Source organism: Myotis brandtii, unplaced genomic scaffold (assembly GCF_000412655.1).
Source record: "Myotis brandtii unplaced genomic scaffold, ASM41265v1 scaffold29, whole genome shotgun sequence".
NCBI lineage: Eukaryota > Metazoa > Chordata > Mammalia > Chiroptera > Vespertilionidae > Myotis > Myotis brandtii.
In genome coordinates this window covers 2,317,121-2,329,410 of record NW_005361075.1, presented here as the reverse complement: position 1 = coordinate 2,329,410, position 12,290 = coordinate 2,317,121, and positions in this window count along the sequence as shown.

The window sequence follows — 12,290 nt, the reverse complement described above, 5'->3', positions numbered from 1 at the left end:
GATTCCCAGTGGAACCTGCCAGCCCCGACTCAGCCCCCAAGTGCGGCGGCCAGCTCTCTCTCCCCGGCCCGCCAAGGGTGGGGTTTGGCCGGCGAGGGGCGCTGGAGGTGGCCAGGCCAGAGAAATTCCTTCCATTTCCCGCCGGCTGCAGGGAACGGGTTCCAGGAGTTCGGGAGCTCGGCTGCCAGGATGCCGCCGGGAGGGACCGGGATTGCCAGATGCAACTTCTTCGTGGGCCCGAGTGGAGAAACCGAGGCCGGAGAGGGTCTCGTGGAGTCGGAAGCGGACCTGGGACTGGAAATGCGCCAGTGGTGGCCTTTACAGTGAAGTATTAATTTGGGTTTGGGGCTAGCATTAGGGGAATGCGGGGAAAACGAAGGCTGGGCAGGGATAGTGGGGTTCACAACATTTCTGCCCCGAGGTGCTCATGGATTCGGGGGCTGACAGCCTGGACAGGGACCCTAGTGGTGGCCACAAGGCTTGCTTTGTCCTAGACCCACTCCCAGTGAATGGTTAGTTCAGGGACTTGGAGGAAGACTGAAAGGGCGGCCAGTTGTTTCTTTGCAGAGATCTAGAGCTGAGAGGAATGACAAGTGCACAGTAGGATAAAATCAAGAATTCAAACGATGGCAATCGGGCAGAAGGGTGGACCAAGACTGACAAGATGAACGTGACTGATTATAAATGCTGAGACCTGTGCGGGAGTTAAGAAAATTAGGTCAGGAATCCGGGCCTAGAGCCTGGTTCAGAGGCCCAGCAACCCAGGCCTTGGAGCTTCCCACTTGCTGTCTGGTGTTGGCTGTCAAACTGCTCTGCAATCAGAGACCTCTGCCCCCTAAACAGGCCCAAGGGGGAATGGAATGCCCGTCCCTGGGCTCCCTGGGTCCTGATCCCAGCTTTGCCTCTTCCTAGCTGTGTGCCTTAGCTCCCTTGTTGGTAAAATGTTCATAATAATCATCCCTTCCACCTAGTGTTGTGAGGCTGAAATGCGAACATATACATAAAGTGCTCAGTAATGTATCTGGCACATGGTATTCCACATAGATCAGCTGCTGTTGTTGATGTGTGTTAAAGTAATATGCCCATTTCTGGGTGGGAACATTGGCCAATGCAGAGCCTAGGAGCCACCAGGGCTGCAGAGGGTGGGTCTGTCAGTTGTGTCCTGTGCAAGGGGGAGTTGAGTTAAGAAAAGACCCAAATACTTCAGGAAAGAGAAGGGCGTTGCAGGTGGGCCCAGGCACAGCAGAGACCCAGAGCTGAGGGCTCCTGGAGGCAGGGTTGTGATTCATCACAGTGTTGGCTGCAGTGTCCTTCCCACCTCCTTCCAGGCGGCTGGCTGACCTCCTCCCAGCCCAGTTCCACTGCAGGCACGTGTGAGCCCTCTTCTCCCCGAACTCCACAAATACTCACTAGAGCACCTGCTAGTGCTGAACTCTGTTTTGTTTATTTTAATATATTTTTATTGATTTCAGAGAGGAAGGGGGAGAGAGAGAGAGAGAGAGAGAGAGAGAGAGAGAAAGAAACATTAGTGATCAGAGAAAATCATTGATTTTCTGCCTCCTGCATACCCCTGACTGGGGATTGAGCCCGCAACTTGGGCATGTGCCCTGACCTGGAATCAAACCATGACCTCCTTGGTTCATAGGTTGATGCTCAACCACTGAGCCACGCCGGCTGGGCTGAACTCTGTTTTAGAGACTGAAGAATGCAGGGCTTGAGAGAGACAAGTGAACAGCATTAGTCCCATGGAGATAATGAAAGTAGGTTAAAGAGGTAGGATGAGGGTGGAGGCTCTGCAAGAAAATGGGAATGGGAACTGATGGATGAGGAGGAGATAGCTGTACAGACATCCCGGGCAACGCTTTCCTGGCAGAGGAACAGACAGTGCAAAGGCCCTGAGTGAGGAAAGAAAGCCCATTTGGCTGGAGCACAGCTGGGCCCTTGAGGTCTGGCCTGATGCTCCCACCACTTTGGGCGGGTATCACTTTTTCTTCCTCCAAGCCCCCTCAGTCCTTGGTTGGCCCTCTGCACAGTGCTGGTTGTAACTGACCTTGATTCATCCCCCATTGTAACCTCCTGTGGCCCAGGGATCTTGGTTTGTTCCTTCTTGGGTCTCCCACTGTTCATGGCTCACTGCTGAGCTCCCAGTAAATGTTTATGAAATGGCTGTGGAGGAGAGGATATTGATCTGGGATAGGAGATAGGATCGGGACCTTGCTCTGAGATGTTAGGAATCCCTTCCTAGGCACCATTGGGCCCCTGACTCTGGCCCCTGTTCTCAGACACAGGCGGGCTGACCTGGGCACTCAGACTGGGCCTGACTGGTAGGAAGTGTTCTTCCCTCCTGAGCCTTCCTCCTCAGCTGTGGGCTGGTAGGGAGTAAAGGGAGGGAGGGCCCTAGGGCCTGCCTGCAGACCTGTTTCTGGAGGATAGGAGACCATGATGTCATTCTGGGAAGCAGGTGTAGCATATGGGCTGGGGCAGGTTAGAAGCCTGATTTTGCCTTCTGTTTGGGGTTGGAAGCTCTCCAGATGTTCCAGACTGCCCTCCCCTCCTTCCCTACGGCCCTCACTCCATGCTCCCATTACACCCAGAGGAGCAAGGGGTGCTGGTAGCTCTGGAAGAGGAGTCTGTGTGCCCTGGGCCAGAGAAGCTCCCTTTGCCTGAGGACCCTGGGGCAGAAGTCAGGGGGGCGAGGAGTCCCATCACCCACCCTCTGGGGTTCTCTCCTTCTTACTTCCTCTGCCTCCATCATGGAAACATCTACTTCTCTTTTCCCAGGCCTCATCATGGCCTGCAGCGCAGCCTGATAACTGGAGAAGGCCAAGCCTTGGCTGGCCCTGCCCTCTGGGGCCCAGTTGAGAGAAGAGAGGGTTGAATAAGGGTGGGAACAGGAAAGGAGAGCTGTAGGGGTCTAGGGGGCATCAGCTAAAGGGGGCTCTGGCACCAGTGGGGTCAGTGGGAAGAGCTTGAAAAGGCTAGAGAGGTGGTGCACACAGTTGGCCCCAGAAGGAGAGGCCAGGAGATGCCCAGAGTGGCTTGGAACCAGGGTCTGAGGTCAGCTTTGATGTGTCCACATTGAATTTCTCTTCAAATTGATATCACGTATGTGTCTGGCACTGTTCTAAGTCTTTTACATATAGCCCATTTTAAGCCAGATGATAACCCTATGGTTGTTAATTTTAGAGATGTCAACCACAGGTTGTCATTTCTACAGATCAGGAACATGAGGCACAAAGAGGTTACGTAACTTGCCTTAGGTTACAAGTGATGAAGCCCGGATGCGAACCTCGGCAGCCTGAGACCTAGCATCCTGCTCTTAACTCCTCTACTCTAACCTGGGCCTCCCCCTTTTGGGACTGGCATCCCTTCACAGAATATTCCTTAGAGTCCTCATTGCTCTGGTTACAAGGCTGGGCTGCCTGGAGATGGGGTCACGGAGCCCCTGCCCTGAGGGCCTCTGAGGCTTTGGGGGCTACAGTGCAGCCTCTAGGGAGAGAAGGGTATTCTGCTCTGTCCTCGCAACAGTTCTCTTTTCTCTGCTTACAAACGCCCTTTCGTGCATACCAGGGGGCTGAGAGCTGGACTGAGGCACCCTCACCCCGGAGTAGGGTGTAAAGCTGAGGGCTGGGTGCTGCCATGTGTCACCATGGCCTGGAGATGCCCCGGATGCTGTTAGCATCTCCTGGCCACAACCCCAAGAGCTGTTTGCCTAGGGCAGTGGTCGGCAAACTCATTAGTCAACAGAGCCAAATATCAACAGTACAATGATTGAAATTTCTTTTGAGAGCCAAATTTTTTAAACTTAAACTATATAGGTAGGTACATTGTTATTAACTTAATTAGGGTACTCCTGAGGCTTAGGAAGAGCCACACTCAAGGGGCCAAAGAGCCACATGTGGCTCGAGATCCTCAGTTTGCCGACCACGGGCCTAGGGCATAGGCCCCACGCTCTGATGCCCAGCCTTGGGCTGGCTTGTCCCCCTGGTAGCCTGGGTCCTGCCCCTGTTCCCACAGCTGTGTGTACTGGTTTGTGCTGTCTCCGGGGAATTCCCTGCTGGCTGGTTTCTTCTCAGTCACACTGACTCCCCCTCTGTAGGCCTCAACCATGGACAGAGGCCAGCTCCAGCCCCTCCCAGGTGTCCGGCTCCTTTTGCCAGGCCCTGAAGATCCAGAGGATGGTTTGAGTATTGCCCAGGGTCTGTCCATCCATCCAGAGTGGTAAGTGCTCTGCTGTTGTTCTTCGTACACCCCTGGGGCCCCCGAGCAGGTGGGGTTAGGGGGTAGAGGTGGGTGTGGAGCCTCCTGAAGTGGATGTGGTTTGGGGGATGGAGGGGGAAGCCCTGCAGAGGTGGTAGGCGAGGTGCTGCTCAGCATGGGGAGATCTGATTTTCAGTGTTGGGGGTAACGTGGGTGTGGGGAAGGGGGAAGCCTCATTTTCTTAGCAGGATAGGTGGAGGGGGGCACTCTGGGCCCTGTGACATGGGGTGATGGTGGGGGTGGGGGTGTCAGCTGCTCTCAAGACAGCATGTGCCCCGTTCCAGGAAGCTGATGGGGTGGAGTTGGGTAGTTCAGGGCCAGGCTGGGAGTATAGTGGGGCAGACATGGGGGATGGGAAGCTGCTTGTTTCTAGGTGCAGGCACTGCACCAGGGGAGTGCGTGAAGGGAAGGCGGGGATGACTCCATTCCTCCCTGAAAGGTACTGACCGCCCCTGCCCACTATGGCTGCCCTGAAGGTCCTGTGAGGTCTGGTAGTGGGAGGTGCCTCTGTAAATGGGAAGGATCTTGCTAACCAAGGACAGGGAGCGGCCCCAGCATGCATCCAGCATTCCTGAGGGGGAAATCTCAGTCTTGCAGACATGGCCAGAGGGATCCTTGGCCATCTAGCTCACCTCCTCTCCTTATGGACGAGGAGACTGATTACAGAGGGGAGAAGTGACTTTTCAAGGTCCTACGGTGAGGACATGTAGAGCCAAGCTTAGAATCCAGGCTCCTGGATTCCAGGCAAGCCCAGAGGCCTGATCTGCTGTGAGGACACACCTTCTTGTCTGAGCATGCTTCCAGAGAAGGCACAAGCCGATCTGCGGGTGGGGGTGGGGCGGGGGATATAATCAGAATGGGATTTCACCAGCCTTTTCCCTGGGGACCTGAGATACTGGGATGGGGCCAAGGGCACCACAGTCCTGGTTACCGTGTTCACCTGCGGGAGCTGGAGTGCAACCTGGCCCCCTGGACAGGGATCCTGTGATTCCCCTTTTTCTTCCCTGGAACAGAGAACAGAGGGCCGTGTCTGAGCAGCAGCCCCCCTCAGGCCTTGGGAGATGTCAGATGAAGCAGGAGCTGGCTCGGTATCTCCCCCAGCCCCCCAAGCACGGTTGCCTCCTGGGGAGTTGGTGTTCAGGGTGCAGAGAGTCCCAGAGAGATGGCTGGGCTGGGGAGGGTGGGATGTCCAGTTCGAGCCTGGATGGAAAAGGGAAAGCCTTGGGAAGCAGGGCCTCCGTTTCCAGGGCTGCCCTGGTTGTGCACCTGGCCTCATGCTGGCAGCAGGCTCTGTGCCCCCAGCTTCAGGCTGGGGACAGGAAGAGGCATTCCTGTAAGTGGGAGAGGCAGGTGTCCCTGGTCAGCCGGAGATCACGACTTGGGCAGCACGTGAGTGAAGAGGACAGCAGTGGGCCAGGGATCTTTCCCGTCACTCTGTCCACACCTCTACCCTCGGCTCAAACCTGGCATCCTGAGCTCCCAGCCTTCCCTCTGAGTACATAGCAGCCCCCATGACAGGATTTCCTGTGTTCACCTCGTCGTCTGGGTGATGGGGTGAAACTCTCATGTCAGATATACTGCCAAGGCCACCCCGATGGGCTGCCAGCTGGGGCCCCGTGAGTGCGAGAGCTGCTGGTCTTGTGACGTGGACACCTGTCTGCCAGGCCTGGGCATGGGCCCAGGGTCACGCTCACACCGGGGCTCCCGTCAGTGGACTATTTTGGGCTCTTGCTGACCTGGGCCAAAGTCAGGCTTCAGCCAAGAGGGCCCTGAGGCAGCTCCCGTGTCCCCAGAGGCCGCTCTGGTTTCTGCTATATAAACAGAGGAGGACATGCTGGCTTGGAGACAGCTCCACGTCCTGAGCCTGCTCAGCTGGTGCACAGCCTCCCCTGGGCAGGACAAGCTGACTGGGCAGTCACGTCTCTTCCCTCAGGGCTCCCTGAGGCCGCCGGGAAGAGCCCCCAGCCGGGCCTGGGATTCTCCTCCCTCCGTGCAGCTGCCCGCGATGAGTCAAAGCAGATTGTGAGGAGGAAGCTGGTGAGTCTTAGGAATGGGGAAACTGAGGCACAAGAGCTGGGCTATTTGGATCTTTTTCCATTGAGACTGTCTGCTTTGTGGTTCCTTTAGCCTTGAGAGGAGGAGGGAGCAAGGGTGGCCGACATCCTGAGGAATGAGAGTAAGGCAGTGTGGTTCTCAACCTGTGGGTCGCGACCCCTTTGGCGGTCGAACGACCCTTTCACAGGGGTCGCCTAAGACCATCCTGCATATCAGATATTTACATTACGATTCATAACAGTAGCAACATTACAGTTATGAAGTAGCAACGAAAATAATTTTATGGTTGGGTCACAACATGAGGAACTGTATTTAAAGGGCCAGAAGACTGAGAACCACTGGAGTAAGGGCTTGGTTGCAGTTGGATGATGGGAGTTGGACCTGGGGACACTTGGTGGTTGAGAACCGGGAGACGCGATGCCATCTTTCTCCTTCCTCGGAGCTCTCCAACAGGGTCCCGAGCCTCCTCTCTGTCGCCCAGGTCTGGACAAGGCACTGGTGTGCTCAGGTGGGGAGGGGCACTGGAGTGAGCCGGGTGTCCACCCGGGTACTTCAGCATCGGTTCTTGAGTAGGGTCCCTGGACCCCCACCTGCTGGGACTGGGAGGCAGACCCCTGGGCTTGGCTTCCCCGAGCTCCCCACGCCTGCCCCATTCTCCTTGCCCAGCTTCCCAGCTGGTTTGGGTGCCCGAGAAGCAGAGCTGGAGTGAGGTCTGGCAGGTCCGCCAGCCAGCTTGCCACAAACATGCTCCCCAGGCCCCCGGCCAGCAGCTTCGGCCCGGCCTGGAATAAGTGGCAGCTCCTTACGTGGGAGGCTCTGGTGCTCTCATTCTCAGTGCTTAAAAAAAACAAAACCTTTTCCCTTTCTGAACGTGAGTCTCTAAACGAATCCAGAGCCTGTGACTAAAAATACTTTAACAATAGGAAAATGCATCAGTCTTTCCGGCTGGGGCTCATTATCAGAGGGTTTTTTATTTTGGAATTTGAAATTTTGCCCAAGGTGGCTGGGTGGAGACCCTGGGCAGGGGCAGGAGAATTCGGTGGGTGTTGATGTTCTGCAGGCCGATGGGAGACCCTCCCAGGGAGGAGGAGGGGATGGCTGGCCGGGAGCTGAGCAGATGGAGGGGCATAGAAGGGGTTTGAGGAGGGTGCAAATGAGGTGTGGGCTGTCCTTCCCCAAAGGAACTCCGTGATCCTGTCTGCGTTTCCCAGCTCTGGCTGTTCTTACTGAAGTCTAATCTTATTCCTCTGTGCTGTATGTTAATTCCGTCTGGCCTGAGAGGGAAGTGGGGTTGAGAAATCACTGGACTGAAAATGACCTCTATGGAGAGAGGCCTGCCCTCCTTAATTAGCTAGCTTTCTTTAGAGTATTGAGCACTTGCTGCATACAGAGTCTGGAATTTTCTGGCGCTGGGTGGAGCCACGTCTCTGGGCACACTCTCATTTCCTTTCACTCAAGCCCTGTTTTTCTCTGGTTCTTAAAGAAGGGGGTGCTGGCTCCCCAGTTAGCTGAGGACCCTGGTGTCTGTGTCCTTTTTCTGTGACCCAGGATCCTGCTGCAGGTCCCTAGAGTTCCCGTTCCCAGATGGTGCTCCACTTCACTGTTGAGCCTCCCCCAGCCCCGCCCAGTTAGCGGAGTGAATTCTCACAGCCCTGGGACTTGTGATGCTGTCGGCATCGGACAGATGAGGAAACAGTCTCGGAGAGGGCAAGGGACTGGTCGCACACCAGGTTTGCCGGCTCCTGGTCACACATGCCTCTGAGAGCTCCTCTGCCTTTTGCCCCGGCCAGGGGCTGGGGTGAGAGGTGGGGGGCAGTGGCTAACCGGCCCACGTCCTTGGGAGCCTGTTTTCAGGGAGATAACATATGCCCGTGGGAAGCCCCCTGGGACAGTAGGCAGTGTGTCCCCACCCCCAGCACAAATCCCCCTGCCCACTGTCAGGGCAGGAAGAGGAAGTGGCCAGGTCAGGGCAGGCAGAGGTCCTGGGGCTGAGGCGGGGAAGGTCCCCTGGCCACTTCTCAGAGAGAGGAGGCAAAGCTCACTCCCTCTGCCCACCCTGGGGTGGGTGTGGAGGCCTGTGGGTGGGGATGGTTTTGGTGAAAGTGGGGCAAGTTCCTGCCCTCTGCACAGCAGTGGGGGGGCAGCCTGAGGTCAGGAGCCAGCGTGGGAAAGGGGCTGTGCAGTTCCACTTCCTCCATCCTCTATTCACTCAACTCCACGCCCTCCCTCTGGGCTGGGAACATTGGCTACCCATTTGGGACGGCCCCGGGCTACTACTATTGAGGATGCATGAGGGGGTCCCCCTGCCAAGTTGGGGGAGACAGGGCCTTGCTCTCATGTTCACACATTGGAGGGGGAGGGGTGTGGCTGAACACATGGTAAGTCCCCCTAAGATGTGACTAGGAGGGGCAAGGGCCTAGTGAGTTGTTCAGAAAACATACTGTGTGTGCGAGGACCCCTCTGTAATGTCAGGTCTCATGGCCTCTCCCAACTGTAGTTGTGTTCTGAGTATGTAGCATTAGAACAAGTACATAATGAGAAACAGCGCTGTTTCTCTGTGATTTCAGAAACACACACTTGAATGAGTAAATTCCAGCGGCATCTGTACCATTTACATCTAGATATTGCTTTCATTGAGGCGTGACTGCTTTTTAGTTACACTTTTACTTTTGAAAGTATAATATATAGACCACAAAGCATGCAAATGGTAGGTGTAATATTTTAAGAGTATAGTTTCGTGACTTTTCCAGAGTGGGTGGCCATGTCCAGATTGTGAATCAGAAGGTTTCCAGTCCCTCCACAGACCCCCTCCTGGCACCACTATTTTCGATTTACACATGCTTGTGTGTACCTGGTTCTGTGGTGCCCTTATAAGAAACAAGGGGGCACTGGGTCCAGCACAAAACTGAGAGTTAGGGGACCTGAGTTTGAGTCCTGCTCCCAAGCCTCCATCTCTTCATTTATAAAATGTGGGTCAGAATTCTCCTGGAAGGCTGAGGAGAGCGTTCGTGGAAAAATCATGCAAAGTGCCCTGGGTTGACCCTTGATCAGTATTTCCCCATGCCCCTAATCCCTAGTGAGGAGGTGCTTATTATTAAGTGAGGCTGACCCAGGGGGTGGCACATGAGCTGTCTTAGGGGATCAGCAGGGTTAGAATAGAAGGAAGAGGAGCCATGTGCCCAGGTGGTGGTGGGAAGGTTTAACCCAAGGTCCTTATATGGGGGCAGTGGGGAGGGGAGGAGAGTTATGAGGCAGATTGGTGGGCTGGGCCTGCTGTGGGAGCCTGACATGGTTGGCTGTCTTATCTCCAATATGACATCTTCCATCCCTGCCCTTCCTGTGTTATCCTGGCCCTTTCTTACCTTCTGGTTCTCCCCTCTAGTTTTGGATACATCTCTCATCATTACCTGTCCCCCCCCTCCCCCGCACCCCCCACCAGAGCTGTTTCGCTCTTGAAGGCTGGACGTCTTGAAAGGGGGAGGGTCCCTTAGGAGTCTCTGGGCAGCCTGGGACCAGCTTATGGTCTAGGTCTCCCAGAGTCTGCATCAAATATACCTTTCCCCACAGTCCTCCCTTAGCCAGATGCCACTCCCTCGAGAACCCCAGTCCACCTCCTCTGGAGGCCATCTGGCCAGCAGGGATGAGCCCAGGGGTGCCCAATGCGTGGCCCTGGCAGTGTTCCCACAGAGGGACTCTACCTTTGTCTTCTATTTTCAGAGTGTAATGTGTTTAGACCTCCCGGCACCCCTCCCCTCCTACAAGCATGTCCAGGTGGCAGATGCAGCTGCCTCCTCTCCCCTCTGCCTTTGGAGCAGCAATACTGCAGCCTCCAAACCTGCAGCAGCCAGGGAAGGTGGGGCCTGGGCTGCGGACACAGATCTGGAGGCTAGGGCTGAGATGTGGAGATTTAGGCCAGGGCCCTGGACAGCTCCTCAACACACACGAGTTCCCTGGGGCTCCTGGGTGGGCCTCCCCACGGGAGAGCAGGGAAATGGAAAGCGGGCGGGAGGAAAGGCAGGTGCTAGGGCTCAAGGCTGGCCCAGTTCTCAAAGAACTGTTAAGGCTGGGCTTGAGCACACGCAGCTAATACACCTGTTTGGCTGATGGGGGTGGAGGGAAGAACGCTGATCTGGCGAATCATCTTTTGCTGACATGTTAAAATTATTTTTATTTTTTGAGGAAGGCTCTGTTGGTTGGAAGGAAGCGTCCCAGGGCGGGCTGGGGGACTGGGCGGCAAGCCCAGTTTCATCAGCCCGGACTTGCTGCGTGGGCCTGAGCAGGGTGCAGATCCTCTGGGAGCCCTTGGGTCCTAATCTGCAAAATGGGAGCACATGAATGATGTTAGTGGTCAAGCCTTTTTTTTTTTTTTTTTAAAGCTGAATCCTTTTTTGTTTTTTCCTCCTAAGCAAAATCTTATGCAAAGGCCCAAGACAAAGAAAAATTTTGGCTTAAGTGGTGTGGAGATCCTGGCTGGTCCCATTGGCATTACCCTGCCCATGCTTCACCTTTACGCAGGTGGCCTTGAAGGGTCTCTGGAAGCTGGTTTGGGAGAAGCCAGAGCTCTCTGAAGGCTGGTCCGCATGGAGATTGTGCTGTAATAGGGGCGTTCTGGCAGGTCCTGACCACATCACCGAATGAGATTGGTATTACGTGAAGACTGCTCCGTCCGGGTGGACAGTGGGGTTTGGGAAGTGGAGACAAGCTGGTCAAAGGGTGGTTTTAGTTTTCTTAATGAGTGCGGGTAAGGAAAAGCGGAGGCCACTGGCCTCACTCAGCTGGGCTGCTGCTGCTTCCTTCAGGTACCACTGAGGCATGGCTGTGGCTGGCAGTAGGAACTGGGGATCCAAGAGATGTTCCAAAATAGGATTTCAGGAAAAAATGAAAAGTTGCATGTAGGGCATCAGGAGCAGAGATGGGGTGACAGCTAGTACACAGATGACAAGCACTGCTTGGAACAGATGAAGTTTGAGGTGCTGGCTGGACCTTTTGAGTGGACAGAAGTGGGGGCTGGAGACAAAGGTGTGGGGAACCTGACATGGAGGTGAGGATGGATGTGAGGAGCAGAAAGTGCCTCAAGGGTAGAGGGGATTGCTGTAGGGGGCCCAGATGAGGTGAGAGTGGGGTCCAGTGGTGCAGGCTCAGTGGAAGCAGAAACTTCATGTTGACTTGCAGGGGAGAAGGGGGCTGGGTGGGGCCCCAGTGTGTGTGTGTGTGTGTGTGTGTGTGTGTTCTCCTTATGAATATTAGCCCTTCCTTCCTCTCTTTCCCAGCAGGGAAGGGCTCCCCAGGTGAGGAGCAGAATGGGGGTGGAGGTGTGATAGCCCGACTGGGGAAGGTTCCAGGTGGCTGCAGCCTGGTCTGTGCCCTGATATAGCCCTGATACAGGGCGGGTCAGAGCTTTTCACAGGTGTTGGAGGTGAGGTGGGAGTATGGGTAATCCCTTATTCAGGACAGGGGACGGCGAGAAAAGATCCCCTAGATATGCAGTCAGTGGGGATCACCCCCGTGGGCCACCACCTTTCTGTGTGACCTTGAACAAGTGCCATATTTCTGAGTTTATTTATAAAATGGGGAAGAGTCTGCACAAATTCGAAAAAATTTCTCAGGCCCAACCCAATTCTGAAATTCGGTAATTTCCCACCAGAGTTCACTCAACCTGGAAGGGACTGTGGAGGGGACTGGTGAGAAATGAAGTTCAGCGGGCGGGGTAGAGCCCATTGGTCCATCTTCCGCCTGGCAAAACCCCTGCCCTCCGGAAGGTATTTTGCATAGGAAATTGGGGGGCGGGAATAAGGCTCTTACTGATCGTTGGGGCCACCTCCCAGCCCCAGACCCCGCTGGGGAGACTGCAGGGGGAGACCGGTCAAGTGCACGGGGCTGCGGTGGGGGCGCAGGTGCTTCAGGTGTGTGCCTGGGTTGCCCGCCCCAACCCCAGGCCTCCAGGAAGGACCTGGGAGGGTGCCAGGCGGAGCGGG